Here is a 22,104-nt window from a genome sequence, read left to right on the forward strand (position 1 = left end):
CTCAGAAAACATTCCCCCAACGGCTTAACGATCCTAAAAAATCGCAACACCACCATACGCCTGTTATTTTATTGCCTCGCACGAACGCCTCGGGAGGGGGGTGCAACCAAAAGCCGTTTTGAAACGGCGACGTATCTGCTTGCCCACAACCAAGATGGCCGCCGCGCTGTCATCTCGGCTCCCGTAGCGCAGGCTTGTGCAATGTGGGCACGGAATCCCCAGGGCTGCCCGACGGCGCATGCGCAACAGGAAACTCCATGATCTGGCTCTGGAGCCCAGGGAAGGAAAACAGCCACTGAGAAGAGAGAAGGCAGGGGGAGCTGGGAAATCTACTAGCAAGCACACAGGCCTGAGCCAGCTAAGTGCAGAAGCTGACCCCTTATCTTCTCAGGTAAAAGGGACCCCCGGGGGGCCCCTCACACAGGTTCCCTGGGCACTCGCTGGTCAAGCGTTGCCCTTATGCATCCAGACACAGAGCAGAAGACAAGAGCAACCCCCCACTGCCTGCCCAGAGGAGCCTAAGGAGGGGCAGCTGCTGCTGCAAGAACAACAACAACAACATCCAGCAAACAAAACAATAACAAGAATGAAAGGGAAGCAATAAAACAGGGGCAGGCTTTATTGCTCTTTGTCTTTTCATTTATTTACCTTCCTGCCACAAAAGGCCTGCGAGGAAGGGGGCAGCTGCTGCTTGTGCTGGAGGGACATCCCTGGCCTGTCATCACTTCCCACCAACAAACTTCATCTGCTGGAGGTAAGTCTGCACCCTGCTCTGCACACAGCCACCTCTATCCACATGGCATGGCCTCTGTGTGTGATAGCAGCTGGTGTCTGTCTGTAACCCACATGACAAGACCATGTCACATCTCCAGGTGTTGGGGGAGGGTGACATATGAAGTACCCTGCCAGGGTCCTCTGTCATCTGTGTCTGCCCACTAACCTTTACTAAGGGGAGATCAGCAGCTCCAAACACATCCCAATGTGTGTTCTGTACACAAGGCATGCACAATTGTTGAAGTTTTATGTATTACAGCTGTATATTCACATCAAGAGCTTACAATCCAAAGCTATATGTATGCTGTGCAACCCAATTGTATAATGTTCTTTAGATCTACCCGGTAGGTCATGCAAGGACCTGCCTTTAGATGATGGAGATTGTGCGATCTGATTGTGTAGCAGTATTTACCACTTGCTTACTGGGCACCTAAATCCCCCTCCTGCCCAGACCAATTTTCAGCTTTTAGCTCTGTCACTCTTTGAATAACAATTGCGCCGTCACACAACACTATATACCCAAATGAAATTGTTATCATTTGTTCCCCACAAATAGAGCTTTCCTTTGGTGGTATTTGGTCACCTCTGCGGTTTTTATTTTTTGTTAAAAAAAAAAAAAAAAAAATACAAATCTTATTATATTTTGTTAATAAATTTTGCAAATGGGTAATTTTTCTCCTTCATTGATGTACGCTGATGAGTCTCCACTGATGGGCACTGATGAAGTGGCAGTGATGGGCACTGATTGGCACTGGTAGGTGACACTGATAGGCAGCACTGCTAGGTGGCACTGATTGGCACCACTGGTGGGAATTGATAGGTGGCATTTGTGGGCATTGATAGGTGGCACTGATGTACTGGTGAGCACTGGTAGACGGTACTGGTGCGCACACATATGAGGTGGCTTTGCCTCTTTGGGACCCGTGTCCCTTCAACAGAAGCCAGTGATCGGCTTTTCTTTCTCCTCACGCTGTAAGCGTGAGAAGGAAAAAAACAAAAACAATTATCGATCTTCTGTTTACATCACGTGATCAGCTGTCATTGGCTGACAGCTGATCACGTGGTAAGGGGTCGGTATAGACCCCTTACTCTGATCTGTAATAACCCGAGTGTCATTGACTTGGGTGATCACAGCGCGCGCCCTTCAGGGGGGCGTGGCGAGTATGCAAAGTGTAGGACGTCTATTGACGCCCTCCCGGCAAAGCAGATCGGCGCTGTAGCCATCATTCAGCTATAGCGTGGATCTGAAGGGGTTAAACCCAAAGTAAATTTTTATTAGATTGCAGCTTTCCAATTCTTAGATGTGGTGGCTGCATTCATTTTTCTTTTTTTTTTTTTCTTTTTTTTTTAAGATTTGTTTTATTTTCATCTGACGATCCGGCCAGTAAGTCTGTTTGTTTTTTTTTGTTTTTTTCAATGGAACAAGCTTTCCTGCAAATGTAACAATTGATCCTCGTTCACATTGGAGAGACCTGTCATGCGATTTGACAGGTCAAATCGCATGACAAGTCGCACCCTGTTGGCAATGACCATGTTCAAATCGGTGCAACACCAACTTTGCGGTGCCGCATCGATGTGAAAAAGTAGTTCCTGCACTATTCGCGATTTTGGGTGCGACTTGCATAGACATCTGTGCATGAAGCCACACCGATGTCTTCCACATTGCACTGACAAGCAGCTTTGAAATCGTGCGATTTCAGATGTCGCTCAATTTCAAAGCTGCATTGAGCCTAGGTTCACATTGATCCATTTTGGCATGCGATTTGACATGTCAACTCACATGCCAAATTGACGAACATTGCTGACAATGGCACCGTCCGGATCGGTGCGGCGCTGGCTTTGTGGCGCCGCACCAATTCCCAAAAGTATTTTCTGTACTACTTTTTGGCGATTTCAGGTGTGCAATTTGTATAGACATCTGTGCTGCAACCTGCACAGATATCTCTGAAATTACCCCCGAAGTTGGACTGACATGCGGGTATGAAATTGTACATGTTTAGAATTCAGTCCCACTGTCAGTGTGAACATGGGCTCTATGTGAACGAGGGCTTAGGGCCCTCTCGTGCTGATCATTTTTCCCTCCGTTTTTTTGCCTTACTAAATCAGAAGATAAATGCATGACCATTAAATCATATGTAAGGCTGCACACCGGTCAGTTGCATTTTTAAATGTCCCGCATGCTGCATTTTTCGGTGCATGTTTCACGTGGTAAAAAAAAAAAAAAAAAAAAGCACCTTCCTATTGAAATTAATAGAAAACATATCAAAAGAACACCGGTAGTTGCGTTTTTTTTCTTTTTTTTTTTTTTTTTTGCACAAGATGCAGGCTGGTGTCAGACAACCAATAAACGGCAAAAATGCATATGTGTTTTTAGTACGGAACAATGTGAAAGCAGCCTTAGAGGATGAGACAAACATTTAACACTTACAGAGGTGCTTACAATGGTCAGCTTTTCTTCATTTTAAAGTGGTTGTAAACCTTCACATATACCCAGTGAGGTGCCTGGCCTCAGGTGATATGCAGGAGGATTTGCTTCATATCTGTGTAAGTTGTACCTGTTTATCTGCAGTCTTCTCTTTGCTATATTTGTTCAAAGTCTAGAATTCATCAAGGTGGGTTGAGAGTTCAGCAAAAAGGGGGCGGAGAGCTGAAGTTTCACTGTGCAGAGGTCAAAGAAGAGAGCTGATTGGAGGGAAGGGACACACCCCCTCCACACAGCACACATGAACAGAGCTGAGACTGCGAATCGCAGGCTGTGTGCTGGAGATCCTTCCCTGTCACTCTTGTCTTTTTTTTTTTTTTTTTTCTTTCTTGGTTTTCAGCGACATCATTAATTCAAATGGGAAATAGTAGTACAGAAAACTGTCATCGTTCACACAGATGTGGAATAGCAGTGTAGAGTAATGACATCATCAATATGGGAATTGCAATGTAGAGACGTGACATCGTTAATATAGGGAATAGCAGAGTAGTGACATAATTCTTATGGGGAATAGCAGTGCAGAGTAGTGACATCATTAATATGGGAATAGCAGTGCAGAGTAGTGACATTGGTAAAGTATAACGGTATTTTATTTTTTTAAATTTTTTTTTTTTTAGATTTGGATAGAGGGGAGATGGATTAGAACCCCTGTCAGATATAATTGTTGCTGTTCAGGAGATTTATCCTCTCTATTTGCCCTTTTTTACCATTTTAATTGAAAGCGAAAGTAAAAGAAAATAATATTTTTTGGGTTGTCTCCAGAAAAGTAATAGAAGGAAAATATTCCAAAGGGGACACTAGTTCTGATTCTCTTAATGTGCGGAGATTTCCTCTCACTTCCTGTTTGGCTGTGGGACAGGAAGTGAAGGGAAATCTCCCCAAAAGTATAAAGATGGCAAAAATAAACCTTACTGGGGTTTATAAACCTCCCTTACTTGATCTGAAATGAAAAAAAAAAAAAGTTGTGCCTATAATTCTACTTTAATATAGCAGTGATGAAAAGTGACATCATTAATAGAAGTGAGAAATAGTAGTGCAGAGAAGTGACATCATTAAGACAGATAGAAAATGATATAATTTGTACACATTCAGAATAAGAATACATAGTAGTGATATCATTGACACAGATGTGGAACAGGAGGGGGACGTATATCGCAAAGAGTTGCTGGCTCACAGGCCTGCCAGTGCAGAGGATCCTGAGATTAGGAGCAGTCATGTTACCATTGGAGTGAGGATAAAAGAATATCTAAATGCAGCCCTTCAATGTTGTAGCTGAATTAGTTTCCTTTTTTAAGTTTTTAAAGGGTAAGTTCACCTTTACAGAAAAATCTGTACGGTGGACTTACACAGGACCCCCTCCTCACCCCACCTCGTCAGAAGGTACGTTTAGGAGCATTCCATTTGGTCGGCGCCGTCCAATCAGAACCTGCGTAGCCCGTCCTGTCACCGCATGCGAAGAGGAGAGAAAGTCATGGGGATTTCAAAACCCTGGACCAGCACAGCGGCGATACAATCTGTCAGTGTGGAGGATCACCAGACTCCAGGTTAGCGGGACAAGGTGCAAAGGGAAGGGGGGTTAAGTGTAAATTCACCTTACAGAATTTCTGTAATGGCACACTAATAGAGTAACCATTGCTAAAAATATGCACCGTCACTGTACTAATCACACTGGCTGGGAAGGGGTTTAACATCAGGGGCGATCAAAGGGTTAACTGTGTACTTTGTGGGAGATATTTTTACTAGGGGAAGACATGGATCCTTGTCCCTGTTTTGCAGGAACACAGGATCCATGCCTTCCCTACTGACAGAACGGCCATCTGCCTTGTTTACGTAGGCAGACTGCTGTTATGCCTCTGTACCGAATGCTCGGCGGACATCAAGTCTGCGGTACCTGCTGATGGGCTCTTATATGGGGAATATATATATTATTGTATATGTGTGTGTGTGATCTTTATCTTCGGGATAGCAGTCTTTTATATTTTTTTGGTCAAATTTGTAAAAGTTTGCACACTCTGGGGGCAAGTAAAAAAGGTATATTTGTCATATTTCTGGTGGTGTGTATGTAGTTGGAAGACTTGAACATAATTCATGGAAATCCTTCAACGTTTTTATTTAGTACTGACACTTCAAATTCCAGTAGTTCCTCTTTAGCAAACTTTTAGGCTTAATGTACACGGGATGTTTTCACAACCTCTCCTGAATGATTTAACTTCACAGATAGTAACCCACGTTTTTAAAAAAATAGGCAAAAAACCCCTGTAAACGAAACGTGAGTTACCGCGTTTAGAAGCATTTGGCACTTGAAATGCCTCTAAACTCAGCGTCTGTACTCTTCTTTTTTTTTTTTTTTTTGCTTTCCAAAAAAGGCCTCTAAACTCCACTGCCTAAAAACAAACCTGTGTACATGTACACATTAACCACTTCAGCTCCGGACCAATAAACCAGAGGTCTTTTTGCAATTTCGCACTGCGCTGCTTTAACTGGTAATTGCGCGGTCATGCAATATTGCACCCAAACGAAATTTGCGTCCTTTTCTTCCCACAAATAGAGCTTTCTTTTGATGGTATTTGATTGCCTCTGCGATTTTTTATTTTTTTTTGCGATATAAATGGAAAAAGAGCGAAAATTTTGAAAAAAAAAGATATTTTTTTCTTTTTGTTATAAGAAAAATCGAATAAACTAAATTTTAGTCATACATTGAGGGCAAAATTTATTCAGCCACATGTCTTTAGTAAAAAAAATGTCAATAAGCGTATATTTTTTGGTTTGCGCAAAAGTTATAGCGTCTACAAACTAGAGTACATTTTCTGGAATTTACACAGCTTTTAATTTATGACTGCCGATCTCATTTCTTGAGGTGCTAAAATGGCAGGGCAGTACAAATCCCCCCCAAATGACCCCATTTTGGAAAGTAGACACCCCAAGGAAATTGCTGATGGGTATGTTGAGCCCATTGAATATTTTTTTTTTTTGGGGATTGAATAATGACAAAAAAAAAAAAAAAAAAAAAAAATTTTTACAAAAAGTTGTCACTAAATGATATATTGCTCACACATGCCATGGTTATATGTGGAATTGCACCCCAAAATATATTCCGCTACTTCTCCCGAGTATGGGGATACCACATGTGTGGGACTTTTTGAGAGTCTAGTCGCGCACGGCACCCCGAAAACCAATCACCACCTTCAGGATTTCTAAGGGTGCAAATTTTTGATTTAACTCCTCACTACCTATCACAGTTTCGAAGGCCATAAAATGCCAAAATAGCACAAAACCCCCCAAAATGACCCCATTTTGGAAAGTAGACACCCCAAGCTATTTACTGAGAGGCATGTTGAGTCCATGGAATATTTTATATTTTGCCACAAGTTGCGGGAATATTACAAACTTTTTTTTTTTTTTTGCACCAAGTTGTCACTAAATGATATATTGCTCACACATGCTATGGGCATATGTGAAATGACACCCCAAAATACATTCTGCTGCTTCTCCTGAGTGCGGGGATACCACATGTGTGGGACTTTTTGAGAGTCTAGTCGCGCACGGCACCCCGAAAACCAATCACCACCTTCAGGATTTCTAAGGGTGCAAATTTTTGATTTAACTCCTCACTACCTATCACAGTTTCGAAGGCCATAAAATGCCAAAATAGCACAAAACCCCCCCAAATGACCCCATTTTGGAAAGTAGACACCCCAAGCTATTTACTGAGAGGCATGTTGAGTCCATGGAATATTTTATATTTTGCCAAAAGTTGCGGGAATATTACAAACTTTTTTTTTTTTTGCACAAAGTTGTCACTAAATGATATATTGCTCACACATGCTATGGGCAGAAGTCAAATTACACCCCAAAATAAATTCTGCTGCTTCTCCCGAGTACGGGGATACCACATGTGGGGGACTTTTTGGGAGCCTAGCCACGTACGGGACCCCGAAAACCAAGCACTGCCTTCCGGATTTGAATATAAAATGCTACCAAAAAACCTGTTAGCGATGGCAGGGATCAGGCCTGACTCTGCGATCGCTGCAGTTATGTGTTTAGTGTTTTGTAAGTGACAGTGATCGATCGATACTGCACTTGGGTGGGCTGGGCAGAGGGGCAAAACGCAGGTGCTAGCAGGTATTTGGGCTGATCCCGCTAACAATGCGTTTTTTTGGAACCCTAAACTGCTGGGGACGCTAGTATAGATCTGATCAGATCAGATATTGATCTGTTCAGATTCTATACCACTACGGGAGGTGTATGCTTTGCGTGTGGGTGTTAGCGGTACTGGCACTAACCTAGCGCTGCCTGGGGCGACGCAGACCCTGACCCTAAAACCTAATTGATATCACCCGCCGGGTGATCAGGGGGTTAAACCTTTATTGGGTAATAAATGGTGGGTGCCCTGATGCTATAAAAAACAAACTAACCAGAGTCACCCGTAACACTTATACGGTGATCAGTGGTGAAAGGGTTAACTAGGGGCAATCAGGGGGTTCAAATTTTTATTAGGTAGTATATGGGGGTCCCTGGCGCTATATAAAAACCTGACGGGGAACCTAAATAACTAACTGGCTAACCAGCGTCACCAGTGACACTTATACTGTGATCGCTGGTGAAAGGGTTAACTAGCAGCAATCAGGGGGTTAAAACCATTATTGGGTAGTATATCGGGGTACCTAGCGCTATAAAAACCTGGCGGTGAACCTAAAAAAATAACTAGCGACTGTAGCGACACTAATGCAGCGATCAGAAAAACGATCGCTTAGTGACACTGGCAAAAGGGGGTGAAAGGGTTAACTAGCGGCAATCAGGGGGTTAAAACCATTATTGGGTAGTATATCGGGGTACCTAGAGATATAAAAACCTGGCGGTGAACCTAAAAAAATAACTAGCTACCTAGCGACACATGCAGCGATCAGAAAAATGATCGCTTAGTGACACTGGCAAAAGGGGGTGAAAGGGTTAACTCTAGGGGCAATCAGGGGGTTAAATCTTTATTGGGGGGTGATAGGGGGCTACCCTGGACCTAACACTAACTGTCCTGACAGTTTTTATTGTCACAACTGACACTGAATGCATTGATCAGTAAAGAAATGATCAATGCAATCAGTGACACTGTGACTGGGGGGGGGAGGGGGGGCGGGGGGCGATCGGGGGGGGGGGGGGGTTTGTGTGCCTGTGTGTACCTACATGTCAGTGTAGTGTTGGTGCACACTTACTATTAGTCTTCTCCTCGTAGTCCGGTCAAAAAGACCGCCCCGAGGAGAATGACATCACTTCCTCCTTCCTGTGTAAACAATACACAGTGGGAGGAAGCTTCTCATTGGCCAGGAGCGATCCAGAGGGGGTGGCCGAAAACGAACGGCCATCCCCTCATCACGGAGCGCTCCTGGAGCGAACCGGACCGCCGTAACCAGCGGGAGGGGGTCAGATCGGACCCCCCACCCGCTGGAAGGCAATCACGTACATCTACGTGATTGTGCCTGCCTGTGCCATTGTGTTGACGTACATTGGCAATACGGAGGTCCTGAAGTGGTTAAATAACATTAGCTGAAAAAAGCATCTAACTGCCTCTGAACGTCTGTTTACCAGCAGCAGTGTACATGAGGCCTTGCTATGTGCGATATTGTTGCAAATTTATTTTTTAAAGAAATCCTGCCATATTAGTAATAAGGAAAGTGGAGGTAAATAGGACATTGCATGTGTAATTTTTGTGGTAATAAGGAAAGTGGAGGTAAATAGGACATTGCATGTGTAATTTTTGTGGTAATAAGGAAAGTGGAGGTAAATAGGACATTGCATGTGTAATTATTGTGGTAATAAGGAAACTGGAGGTAAATAGGACATTGCATGTGTAATTATTGTGGTAATAAGGAAACTGGAGGTAAATAGGACATTGCATGTGTAATTATTGTGTCACATCTTTGAGACAATTCTGCCACAAAATAAGGCCCCTTTCACACTGGGGCGGTGGGTAAAGCGGCACTATTTTTAGCGGCGCTTTACCACAAATTTTGCGGCGCTATTCGGCCACTAGCGGGGCGCTTTTAACCCCTGCTAGCGGCCAAGAAAGGGTTAAAACCCTGCAGCAGCACTATGGCGGCGGTATAGCCGTGCTGCCCCATTGGTTTCAATGGGCAGGAGCGGTGTATACACCGCTCAAAGGATGCTGCTTGCAGGACTTTTTTTACCATCCTGCTAGCGCATCGCTCCAGTGTGAAAGCCCTTGGGGCTTTCACATTGGAGAGACAGCAGCGGCTCTTTCAGGGCGCTTTGCAGGCGCTATTTTTAGTGTTATAGCACCTGCAAAGCACCCCAGTGTGAAAGGGGTCTAAGTTTTGAAGTTTTCTCTTGAACTGATAATTGATACTTTCCGTTACCCTGCCTCTTTAGACATCATCTCTGCCACGTCACAGGAGGCAGGTTTGCGACAGTTCTGTTATAGTTGCCACAGATTCATATCTAAAGTGGGCCATAGATAATTCGAATCTCAGCTGGTCCCTGCTGAACGAGCTGAGATTGGAACCATCTGTGGGCAGGCTGATTGTACCCAAGTGGGTCCATCGATTGACATGCGATTATTGCTAGCAGCTATAGCCGCTGACAGTAATCGTTGTGTTCTCCCAGCTGGGATGGCTCCTTGTGCCCCCCGCTGGGAGAACGCAATATCTCCACAGGAGGGATTCCTCCATCAACAATGATTTTTGGTTGCAGGAAAGAAAATCTTATCTCTGACGTGCCTTACCAGTGATCCATTTTTAAAGAGTATCTACAACACTCTTTATGAGTTCCAGGGATTGTGTGCAGATGATATAGATTTGGCATACCTTTCTCGATACTGCTAATTATACTCCTCATTTCCAGTCTTAACTGAACAGTAAGTATGTTGCATCGGAGTTTAGCATTTGACCTAACAATGTTAATTTTGACGTCAAATTTCGATTTCGTTTTAAAATGCCATTTTAGTGTTAGTTGTATATTGAATTCGGAATCTGATTTTTTTTTTTTTTTTTTTTTGTTTTAGTCTTCTAAAATCTCCAGGATATTTTAATCGACTAAAATCGAAATGGGTTTTTTGGGTAAATTGTAATGCATTATTTAAAGCGGTTCTCCACCCTAAAGTGGAAGTTCCGCTCATTTGATCCCCCCCCCCTCTGGTGCCACAATCAGCACCTTTCAGGGGGGAGGGGGGTGCAGTTACCTGGATAATCCTGGTATCTGCACCCACTTCCGGGACAGACCGCCGCAGATGCCCCCCCCGCCCCCCATTGTGTTCTGGGAAACACACAGTTCCCAGGACACAGCGGGATCCAGCAGAGACGCGCATGCGCAGTAGGGAACCGGGCAGTGAAGCCGCAACGCTTCACTTCCCGATTCCCTGACAGAGGATGGCGGTGGGGGCAGCAGAGAGACGAGCGATCGCTCGTCATCTGCCGCCGACATCGCTGGGACAGGTAAGTGTCAATTTTTTAAAAGTCAGCAGCTGCAATATTTGTAGCTGCTGACTTTCAATATTTTTTTTTTAAGGTGCAAAACCACTTTAAGTATTTCTCTAGAATTGCCAAACTCCTTACAGTGCCTTGCGAAAGTATTCGGCCCCCTTGAACTTTTCAACCTTTTGCCACATTTCAGGCTTCAAACGTAAAGATATAACATTTTTATTTTTTGTGAAGAATCACCAACAAATGGGACACAATTGTGAAGTGGAACGAAATCTATTGGATTTTTGAAACTTTTTTAACTAATAAAAAAATGAAAAGTGGGGCGTGCAAAATTATTCGGCCCCCTTGCGTTAATACTTTGTAGAGCCACCTTTTTCTGCGATTACAGCTGCAAGTCGCTTGGGGTATGTCTCTATCAGTTTTGCACATCGAGAGACTGAAATTCTTGCCCATTCTTCCTTGCAAAACAGCTCGAGCTCAGTGAGGTTGGATGGAGAGCGTTTGTGAACAGCAGTTTTCAGCTCTTTCCACAGATTCTCGATTGGATTCAGGTCTGGACTTTGACTTGGCCATTCTAACACCTGGATACGTTTATTTGTGAACCATTCCTTTGTAGATTTTGCTGTATGTTTGGGATCATTGTCTTGTTCGAAGATAAATCTCCGTCCCAGTTTCAGGTCTTTTGCAGACTCCAACAGGTTTTCATCCAGAATGGTCCTGTATTTGGCTGCATCCATCTTCCCCTCAATTTTAACCATCTTCCCTGTCCCTGCTGAAGAAAAGCAGGCCCAAACCATGATTTTGCCACCACCATGTTTGACAGTGGGGATGGTGTGTTGAGGGTGATGAGCTGTGTTGCTTTTACGCCAAATATATCGTTTTGCATTGTGGGCAAAAAGTTTGATTTTGGTTTCATCTGACCAGAGCACCTTCTTCCACATGTTTGGTGTGTCTCCCAGGTGGCTTGTGGCAAACTTTAGACAAGACTTTTTATGGATCTCTTTGAGAAATGGCTTTCTTTTTGCCACTCCTCCATAAAGGCCAGATTTGTGCAGTGTACGACTGATTGTTGTCCTATGGACAGACTCTCCCACCTCAGCTGTAGTTCTCTGCAGTTCATCCAGAGTGATCATGGGCCTCTTGGCTGCATCTCTGATCAGTCTTCTCCTCGTCAGAGCTGAAAGTTTAGAGGGACGGCCAGGTCTTGGTAGATTTGCAGTGGTCTGATACTCCTTCCATTTCAAAATGATCGCTTGCACAGTGATCCTTGGGATGTTTAAAGCTTGGGAAATCTTTTTGTATCCAAATCGGGATTTAAACTTCTCCAACAGTATTATGGACCTGCCTGGTGTGTTCCTTGGTCTTCGTGATGCTCTCTGTGCTTTCAACAGAACCCTGAGACTATCACAGAGCAGGTGCATTTATACAGAGACTTGATTACACACAGGTGGATTCTATTTATCACCATCAGTCATTTAGGACAACATTGGATCATTCAGAGATCCTCGCTGAACTTCTGGAGTGAGTTTGCTGCACTGAAAGTAAAGGGGCCGAATAATTTTGCACGCACCACTTTTCAGTTTTTTATTTGCTAAAAAAGTTTAAAATATCCAATAGATTTCATTCCACTTCACAATTGTGTCCCACTTGTTGGTGATTCTTCACAAAAAATTTTAATTTTAAGTTTGAAGCCTGAAATGTGGCAAAAGTTTGAAAAGTTCAAGGGGGCTGAATACTTTCGCAAGGCACTGTATATACTCCTGAAGTAAAAATTGTATCACGTTATTTATGGTATTAAAGTGGTGTTGCCACCAAAAAATAAAAAGTTGCTTAAAATTCTTTAAAAATTTTTTATTTTTTTTTACTTACCTGTTGCTAGGGGGTCCCTCTTAATCTGCCTTCTTCCTTGCTCGGACTGGTGACATCACTTCCCCTCGCGCCGCAAATTCACCTGGGTCCTGTCACATGTCCCAGGTGACTGTACGGCGTATCACGGCGCCCTGCATGCGCAGTTGGTGCCCGGCTGTGAAGCCACAGCCGGGTGCCCACAGTATGCATGACGATGCCGCGAGCGGAGCGGGGAACGAGAGGGGGCTTCGTTCCCCCCGCATTGCTGGACCCTGGGACAGGTAAGTGTCCGATTTATTAAAAGCCAGCAGCTGCAGTATTTGTAGCTGCTGACTTTAAATTTTTTTTATTTATTTTTTTAGGGGGTACCCCACTTTAAGGTTTAAACATACACTACAGATGCAGATTAAAGCGGGAGTCCACCGGGACTCCGCGTTTTTTTTTTTTTTTATTTAAAAGCCAGCAGCTACAAATACTGCAGCTGCTGACTTTTAAAATAGTGACACTTACCTGTCCAGCGCGCCCGCGATGTCGGCACCCGAAGCCGATCGCTAGGTCGTCTGTCGGGTCCTGCTGCCGCCATCTTGGGTATGGGAATCAGGAAATGGAGCCTTTCGGCTTCATTTCCCGGTTCCCTACTGCGCATGCGCAAATTGCGCTGCGCAATAAGGACGCTCCCCGCTGCCTCTGGGAGCTGTGTGTTTCCCAGCAGGCAGCGGGGCACTTGCGGGAAGGGGCGGGCACTTGCGGAAAGGGGCGTAAGTTACGCCCCTTTCCGCAGAGAGCTGTCCCGGAAGTGGGTGCAGTTACCTGGATTATCCAGGTAACTGCACCCCCCTCCCCCCTGAAAGGTGCCAATCGTGGCGCCGGAGGGGGGGGGATTCCGATGAGCGGAGGTCCATTTTAGGGTGGACCTCCGCTTTAAGGCCTGTTTCACACCTATGCAGTTTTGCTTTTGATTCGTTTCTGCAATGCTTTTTGCTGTGCGTTTTGCGTTTTTGCACACACCGTTTTTGATGCATGCAATTTTTTTTTTATTTTTTTATTTTTATTTTTTTTTTTTTTATGCTTTGTTTTTGGCCCATTTATTGTTGGGCAGATTAAAAATGCAAAACATGGCAAAAATTCATGCTTTTCTGCAGCTTCTCCATTGAAGTGTTTTGAACCGAAAACGTAACGTTTTGTATTTTAAAAAAAGAGTCCCTTTCCAAAAACTCAGCAGCTGAAAAAAAGCATGAACATGAACGTGTCTCATAGGAAACCATGTTAAATGTACTGTAGTGCGTTTCGACAAAAAAACATTTTTTGTAACAAACAAAGGTGCTTTATTGTTTATAGGGTAAATGCAGCATACCAGTTGATATAGTACAGAATAATTCATGCTAAATAGACATATACATAAAATGTATGGTGACCACGATAACTGATAACTAGTCAAATATCCGCAGTGCACAGTGCAGTGCAGAGTAGGGTTATCAACAGGTGCATTTCGGTCCCATACACCACAGTAACCATGATGAGCTAATCACCATTGGATACCTAGGTAGAGGTCCAAGGGGCCCACACTTTATCGTATTTCCACTGACAAACTCTATTTATGTAAGTGATCCTATACATAGGCAGGGCCGCATCAATCTGTGCCTCCCCAGAGGAGTGGGACGGAAGGGAGGGCGTGATCCATTTCAGGAGAATCTCCTTCTTTGCATAGAATAAAAGGTAAGAAATGAACAATTTGGATTGATGAAAGCATTGTGCTTCCTCGTGAAACCCCCAGCAGGGCCAGTTCAGGTAGTACTGGAAGGGATAATTGTAGCCTCAAATTTATTTCACTGAATACCGCCAACCAATAGGTGGATATGATTGGGCATTCCCAAAACATATGAAAAAATGTACCTATGTGCATTTTACATCTGGTGCATATGGGATCTCTATCTGAAAATATTCGATAGAGTTTTTGGGGCATGTAGTATATTCTGTCACAATTTCACCTGGATGAGCTTATCATTGGATAAGATAACTAATTTGGGGCCGTTTTCATGGCAGTCCTCCCAGCCCTCCCTGTCCAGGGAAGGTATGTCTCTATGCCATGTGTCCCACAGTTTTTCTATCTTGGGGGAGTCTGTGCCTAGGCGTGCTCCATAGAGAGTGGACATGTGGTTTCGGTACCTGCAATACGACACGCTGCTGGTTGCAGGTACCGAAACTGCATCCATTGGGGTAGATTGTAGTTAATCGGTAAGTCTGAGAGTGGAATAAACACACCCTGGGGCTAGAGCTGGGCGATATTCTCCCTAAAAAAAATCAGCAATTTTATAAAAAAAAAAAAACTAAATTCACGATTTGACAGCAGCATTGGATTTGGAGCCCTGGAACCACCACTGAACCATCACAAGCATTGCAGCCCAATAGTATATTTGAAAATTGGGGGGGGGGGGGGGCGGCAATCCCACGAGATGAGCAGACAACCATAGGTTGGAGCGTGCCAATCTGGGGACCGATCCATTCCAAATGAAGTAGCCCACACACTTATCAATTTCTTTGAAAAAGGAGACAGGGACCCACACTGGACAGTTACTAAACAGATTCAATTTAGGCAGCATCACCATTTTAAGGAGATTGATACGAGGTTAAGGTAGGTTAAGGGGTAGGTTCACCCAGGTGGCACTCTTTGTGTGTTGGATAGCCAGGACAGGTAGAAGATTTTTTGCTAGATTATTAGAGGGTTGGTTACTAGGACCCCAAGATAGCGGAATTCCTCAACCCATCGCAGAGGAGAGGGGGCTGCCCAGTGAACTGCACCCTCATCTATGGGGAGTGACACATATTTAGCCCAGTTTATCCTGATGCCAAAGAAACCACCAAATTCATTGAAAATTTGCAAGGCGGCCAAAAGTGAGGGACCCGTGTCATTCAGTTACAGTAGTGCATCATCCGCATATAGGGACAGCTGCTCTTACAACTTACCCATCCGCAGGTCCAAGACGTCTGGGGCACTCCTGATCAAAATTGCCAGGGACTCCAGAGCCAAGTCAAACAGACTGGGGGAAAGCAGGCAGCCCTACCACAGAAAAGACTAAATGGTTCAGATAGCCAATTGTTTGCTACAGGCCCTCACTCAAAGTGCGTGATAGAGCAATTGGATCCTGTGATTAAACTTGGGGCCGAACCCAAAGCGATGCAGGACCTTCCAAAGATAGGACCATTTGATGGAATCAAATGCCTTTTTGGCATCTAAGGAGGCAATGACTCTGGTACCCGGTTTGTCGTGAGTAAAAAAGAGGTTTAGAAAGAGCTGCCTAATATTTGTCAGTCCCCTTGCCCAGCATAAATCCAGTTTGGTCTGTCAACCAAATCTTCAATCACCTGGGACAGTCGATTGGCCAAGACCTTTGCAAAGATCTTGGCATCCACATTTACCAAGAAGATAGGTCCGTAAGATGCACAGTCTTGTGGATCCTTACCAGGGTTGGGCACCAGCACAATTATAGCCTCATTCATCGAGTCCGGCAAAGTTTCCAAGGACTCAAGGTCAGAGAGGAGTGATGTTAACTTAGGAGCCAAAAGTTCCATAAAGTTAGTGTAGCATTCAGATGGTAGGCCACCCGCCCCAGGGGCCTTCCCACCTTGGAGACGCCCCATTGCCAGTTGTACCTCCTCCAGGGTGACATCTGCTTCCAGCCTCCCTATCTTCTGTGCATAGTACGGGGATAGATAAAGGGTCAAAGAAGGAGGAGAGAGCAGAGTGTGAGAAATTGACCTGGGAGGTGTACAACTCACTAAAGAATTCCATAAAGCGGGTATTAATGCAAGCGGGAGCTGTAAGCAACCGGTCATGCCCATGCCTAATAGAACCAAGGGGAGTGGAAGGAATATTACCCTTAGCCAACCATGCCAGAGCCCCCCCCCCCAATTCAAAGACCTTCTGGGTTACAGAGCAGTTTGAGCAACCCTAAAAGTGGACAGATTCTGCAAAAATGAATAAAAAACGCAGAGGTGTGAACCAGGCCTTTGCCATTGTGGTATATAACTTGCCGACCGCACACTGTACATACTGAGACAGTGTGGGCCGGCTGCGCAGAATCGCGTATATATACATGATTCTACTCTTCTGAGTTGGGGGCGCGATGCTTCTGCTGTGATTCGTCACAGTAGAAGCCGTTCGGCGGGTGCCAGAAAATGGATGTTTGCCGTCACCTGCTGATCAGCGAACAGACAGACAGACTGGACAGAGCTCTGCATATGTTAATAAAGCTGAGCTCCTTCTTGTCAATGGGGATGTGCTGGATTTTGTTTCGCTGCTATGGAATAAAATCCAGCACATCCCTTTAGTGAAAGCTGCACATTGAAAACACTGGCTAGGCACACACCTTTGATTAGTACAGTGGCAGGGCGTAAATTTATGTACGGCGCTGCATCACCGTGCAATTGTCAGTTATCATTGTCAATGACCAGGCCATTTTTTGCTATACTACACTGCATTACTTTAACTGACAATTGCGCAGTCCTTCCACAATGTACATTGATTAAATTTATGTAATTTTTTTCCCCATAAATAGAGCTTTCCTTTGGTTTTTGATCACCACTGGGTTTTAAATTTTTAATTTTTTTTGTGCTATAAACAAAAAATACTGACCATTTTGAAAAAAAAAACTAAAACGATTTTTTACTATAAAACGTATCCAATAAAATGTACTCTGCTACATATTTTTGGCAATTTTTTTTTTTCCCCAATTAGCGTATATTGATTGGTTTGCGCAAAATGTATAGTGTCTACAAACTATAGTGTGTACACTGGAACTATTATATATATTTTTCTTATACTAGTAATGTGGTGGCGATTAGTGACTTATAGCGGGACTGCGATGTTGCATCAGACATTGATATTTTTGTGGGAACCAGTGACGCGAATACAGTGATCAGTGCTAAAAAATATGCACTGTCACTGTACTAATGACACTGGCTGGGTTATCAAAGGGTTAAATGTGTGCCTAGTCAATTTTTTTGTGTGCTGTTTTTACTAAGGACTAAAGAAAGTGATGGATTTTATTTCCTGCTTTTGTAGGGAAAGAAAATCTATCACTTCCCCTCTGTCAGAATGGAGTTTTGCCTTGTTTACATAGACAGAGCTGCGTTCTGTGTCTCAGCCCGAAAAAATTATTTAAAATTCCACCCCCAACTGCCCATCATCTATAAATCTGCCCACAACATGTAGAAATTCGCCCCCCACGACATGAACTCACCACGGGAGCGCGGGGCACAATCTACCAGAAATATGTATTTTGTCGGCTATTGTGCGCAGGCGCCATCTTGCGTTCAACAGCTGATCGGAAAATCAGCTGTTGTGCTGTTCCGTACGGGGCATGCTCAGTACAACCCGGGCACTTCTCGATGGCGGGCACTTGCAGAACACTGGCGGACAGATTGGCTTTTGCTGTGAGCAATCGCAGCAGAAGCAGCCCACCTAGGCGGAGGTGCGGAATCACGCATATAGACGTGATTCTGCACAGGAGGGCGATCCTGTAGCAGTATATCTGCTATAGGATGGTCCTTAACCGCTTGCCGACCGCCTCACGCCAATATACATTGGCAGAAGGGCTCGTACAGACAAAATAACGTACCTGTACATTGCTCACAGCAAGCTCCGTGAGTCAGGTCGTGGGTCCCGCAGACTCGATCGCCACAGGGATACCCACGATCGTCTCACGGAGAGGCTAATGTAAACAAGCATCTCCCCGTTCTGCCTAGTGACGGTGTCACTGATCTCTGTCTCTGCTGTGATCGGGAGCAGAGATCAGTGACGTGTCACATGTAGCCACGCCCCCCCCCCCCCCCCCCCACAGTTGGAATCACTCCCCAGGACATACTTAACCCCTACACTGCCCCCTAGTGGTTAACCCCTTTCACTGCCAGTGTCATTTACACAGGAATCAGTGCATTTGTATTCGAATGCTTGTACACAATTCTCTTGTGTAATTTTTCAGACACACAGAAACATTTTGATTATTATACTGAATGTGGCAGAATGGATGTTTCACTTTTGCTTTGTGAACTTGATTTACTGTATGTATCTTTCTTTGTAATGTGTGTTTCATCATGCTGTAATAGAACTGGAACATTGTGTTAAATTATTGTGTTAAAGTGATTGTAAAGTCTTTTTTTTTTTTTTCCTATTGAAATAACAAACATGTTATACTTACCTGCTCTGTTGCAGTGGATTTGCACAGAGCAGCCCAAATCCTCCTCTTCTTTGGTCCCTCTTCTGTGATCCTGGCCCCTCCCTCCTGTTCAGTGCCCCCACAGCAAGTAGTTTGCCTAAGCCGAGCTATGTCCACTCAGGAAAGGAGCTGCAGGTTGCCCCCGCCCCTCTCTCACCTGATTAGCTTAATGACTTTATCAGCAGTAGAAGGCAATGGCGCTGCTGCTGTGTCTCAGCCAATCAGAAGGTAGAGTCCCGGATAGCCGAGACACTCATGGACATCGCTGGATGGGGCTCAGGTAAGTATTAGGAGGGCCGAGAGGGTCTGCTGCACACAGAAGGCTTTTTATCTTAAAGCGGAGGTCCACCCTAAAGTGGAGCTTCCGCTCATTGGAACCCTCCCCCCCTCCGGTGCCACAATTGGCACCTTTCAGGGGGGAGGGGGGTGCAGATACCTGTACGGTACAAGTATCTGCACCCACTTCCGGCATAGATATCTGCAGAAAGTACGCCCCTTTCCGCAGAATCTATGCCCCTTTCCGAAAGTCCCCCACTGTCTGCTGGGAAACACATGGATCCCAGAGACAGAGGGGACCATCCTTATTGCGCAGCGCAACTCGCGCATGCGCAATAGGGAACCGGGAAATGAAGCCGCAAGGCTCCACTTCCTGATTCCCATACCCAAGATGGCGGCGGCAGCACCCAAGAGACGATCGAGAGATCGGCTTCGGGTGCTGACATCGCGGGCGCGCTGGGCGGGTAAGTATCATTATTTTAAAAGTCAGCAGCTGCAGTATTTGTAGCTGCTGGCTTTAAAAAAAAAAAAACGGCGGACTCCCGCTTTAATGCATAGAATTAGAATGCATTAAGATCGCCTCCTGACTTTACAACCATTTTAATTCTACCCATCCTTTTGACAGTATGCTGCTATATGTCAGGCTTTCTCAACCAAGGTTTCCAGGGGGAGGGTGAGTAATGACGATTTTGTCTCTCACCTACAACGACCACCAATGGAAAGAGATAGCACCCACTGACAATGTAGGAGGTCACTTCCACATTGAAAACCAATTTAAAGGGGCTTTTCTCCATTGACCGCCAATGTGAGGGGACGCTTTTGCATTGAAAGGTAAGGGGACACTACAATTTTCTGTGCCTTTCTGACCATTATTAGGGCTCAGGAACATGGACACAAAAAACATGTGGCAATAAAAACAAAAGTGAAAAAAAGGTGTAGGAATATCCCCCACCAATCCACACCGGATCCTTAGGTTTCGTATGGATTTTGAGGGCAACACCCATGTCAAAATTTATAAAAAAATAAAATAAAAAATGGTATGGGGTCCCCTACCAAAATATATATATCGGACTCTTATCCAAGCATGCAGCCTGGCAGGTCAGGAAAGGGGATGGGGGGGGCGAGCATCTCCCCAAAGCACCTTATCCCAAAGGGCCTGGTTTTGATTGGGGGGTACTACTTCCAAGCCCTTTTTTTTTCACACTGGTTGTTAAGGACGCGGGTGGCCCCGGTTTCTTAATGCTGCAGCTAGGAATCTAAAATGTTGAGGTAACAAACACTTTAAGCCAGTTTGCAGAGAAAAGTGTTATGTAGTCATTGCAGGGCATTGGTTTTCATATACAGTGCCTTGCAAAAGTATTCACCCACCTTGGCATTTTTTGTTTTGTTGACTCACAACGTGGTATTGTTTGAGGACTTGCATCATTTAATTTACAGAACATGCCCACAACTTTGAAGATTTTTTATTGTGAAGCAAACAACAAATAGGACAAAATAAAAGAAAAAGTCAATGTGCATAACTATTCACCCCTCTAAAGTCAATACTTTGTAGAGCCACCTTTTGCGGTTATCACAGCTCCGAGTCGCTTTGGAAAAGTCTGTATGAGCTTGTCACATCTTACTGCTGGAATTTTTGCCCATTCCTCCTTGCAAAACTGCTCCAGCTTCAAGTTATATGCTGTTCACAAGCGCAAAACCAAACTTTAAAGCGGTAGTAAACCCGCTGAAGTTTTTTTTCTTTTTTTTTTTTCCTGACCTGCAAAGGAAAAGGCATAATGAGCTAGTATGCACCGCACACTAGCTCATTATGAAATACTTACCTTAGAACGAGGCCCCTACATCTGGCCCGATCCACGCAGAGGGAGCTGACATGTTCCCTCGCCGTTTTTTCCGGGTATCGCGGCTCCGGCGCTGTGAGTGGCCGGAGCCATGATATCGTCACTCCCGCGCATGCGCGCGGGAGATTTCTATCCGGCAGGGTCCGGCGTCTGCCAGGCTTTCAGCCGAGAATCCCCTGTGCACATGCGCCACTGCAGTCGGCGCATTGCAAGGGGAATATCTCCTAAACCATAGAGGTTTAGGAGATATTTTTTTACCTAAAGCCTTTATTATAGGCAAAAGTTATAAAAATGACTATACAACCACTTTAAGTCTGACCACAGATTTTCTATTGGATTGAGGTCTGGGCTCTGATTAGGCCAATCCAACACATTTACATGTTTCCCCTTAAATCATTCAAGTGTTGCTTTAGCAGTGTGTTTGGGGTCATTGTCCTGCTGGAAGGTGAACCACCATCCTAGCCTCAAATCACACACACGGCTATATAGGTTTTGCTCAAAAATATCCCTGTATTTGGTACCATCCATCTTTCCCTCAACTCTGACTAGTTTCCCAGTCCCGATTGCTGAAAAACATCCCCACAGCATGATGCTGCCACCACCATGTTTGGGATGGTGTTTTTGGGTGATGTGTTGGGTTTGCACCAGACAGCGCTTTCTTTGATGGCCAAAAAGTTCAATTTTAGTCTCATCAGACCAGAGCACCTTCCTCCATACTTTTTGGGAGTCTTCCACATGCCTTTTCACAAACTCAAAATGTGCCATTTTGTTTTTTGCTTAAAGTAATGGCTTTCTTCTGGCCACTTTGCCATAAACCCAACTTTATGGAACATACGGCTTATTGTCGTCCTATGTACAGATACTCCAGTCTCTGCTGTGGAACTCTGCAGCACCTCCAGGGTTACCTTGGGTCTCTGTGCTGCCTCTCTGATTAATGCCCTCCTTGCCGCTCTGAGTTTTCGTGTGCAGCCGTCTCTTGGCAGGTTTGCTGTTCCTGTGCCATATTCTTTCCATTTGGTTATGATAGATTTGATGCTGCTCCTAGGGATCATCAAAGATTTGGATTTTTTTTTTATAGCCTAATCCTGACTTGTACTTCTCAACAACATTGTCCCTTACTTGTTTGGAGAGTTCCTTGGTCTTCATGGCAGTGTGTAGTTAGTGGTGCCTTTGCTTAAAGTGGTTGTAAACCCTTACAAACCACTTTGACCTACAGGTAAGCCTAGATTAAGGCTTACCTG

The 22,104-nt window shown here is 44.6% G+C and overlaps 1 protein-coding gene across 1 annotated transcript in view; it reads left to right on the top strand.

Annotated features, from left to right (window-relative positions):
• Nucleotides 1-245: 245 nt before the first annotated feature.
• The window catches only part of MBD6 (methyl-CpG binding domain protein 6), a 138,288-nt gene continuing 116,429 nt past the window's right edge, over nucleotides 246-22,104 (top strand). The window contains exon 1 of the mRNA XM_077483604.1: nucleotides 246-754. The gene's annotated coding sequence lies outside the window, so the exon portion shown is untranslated. The remainder of the gene's footprint in view (nucleotides 755-22,104) is intronic.

The sequence above is a fragment of the Lithobates pipiens genome, unplaced genomic scaffold, assembly GCF_037356315.1.
Source record: "Lithobates pipiens isolate NorthernLeopardFrog02 unplaced genomic scaffold, aLitPip1_a1.2 Scaffold_16, whole genome shotgun sequence".
In the NCBI taxonomy this organism is placed as follows: domain Eukaryota; kingdom Metazoa; phylum Chordata; class Amphibia; order Anura; family Ranidae; genus Lithobates; species Lithobates pipiens.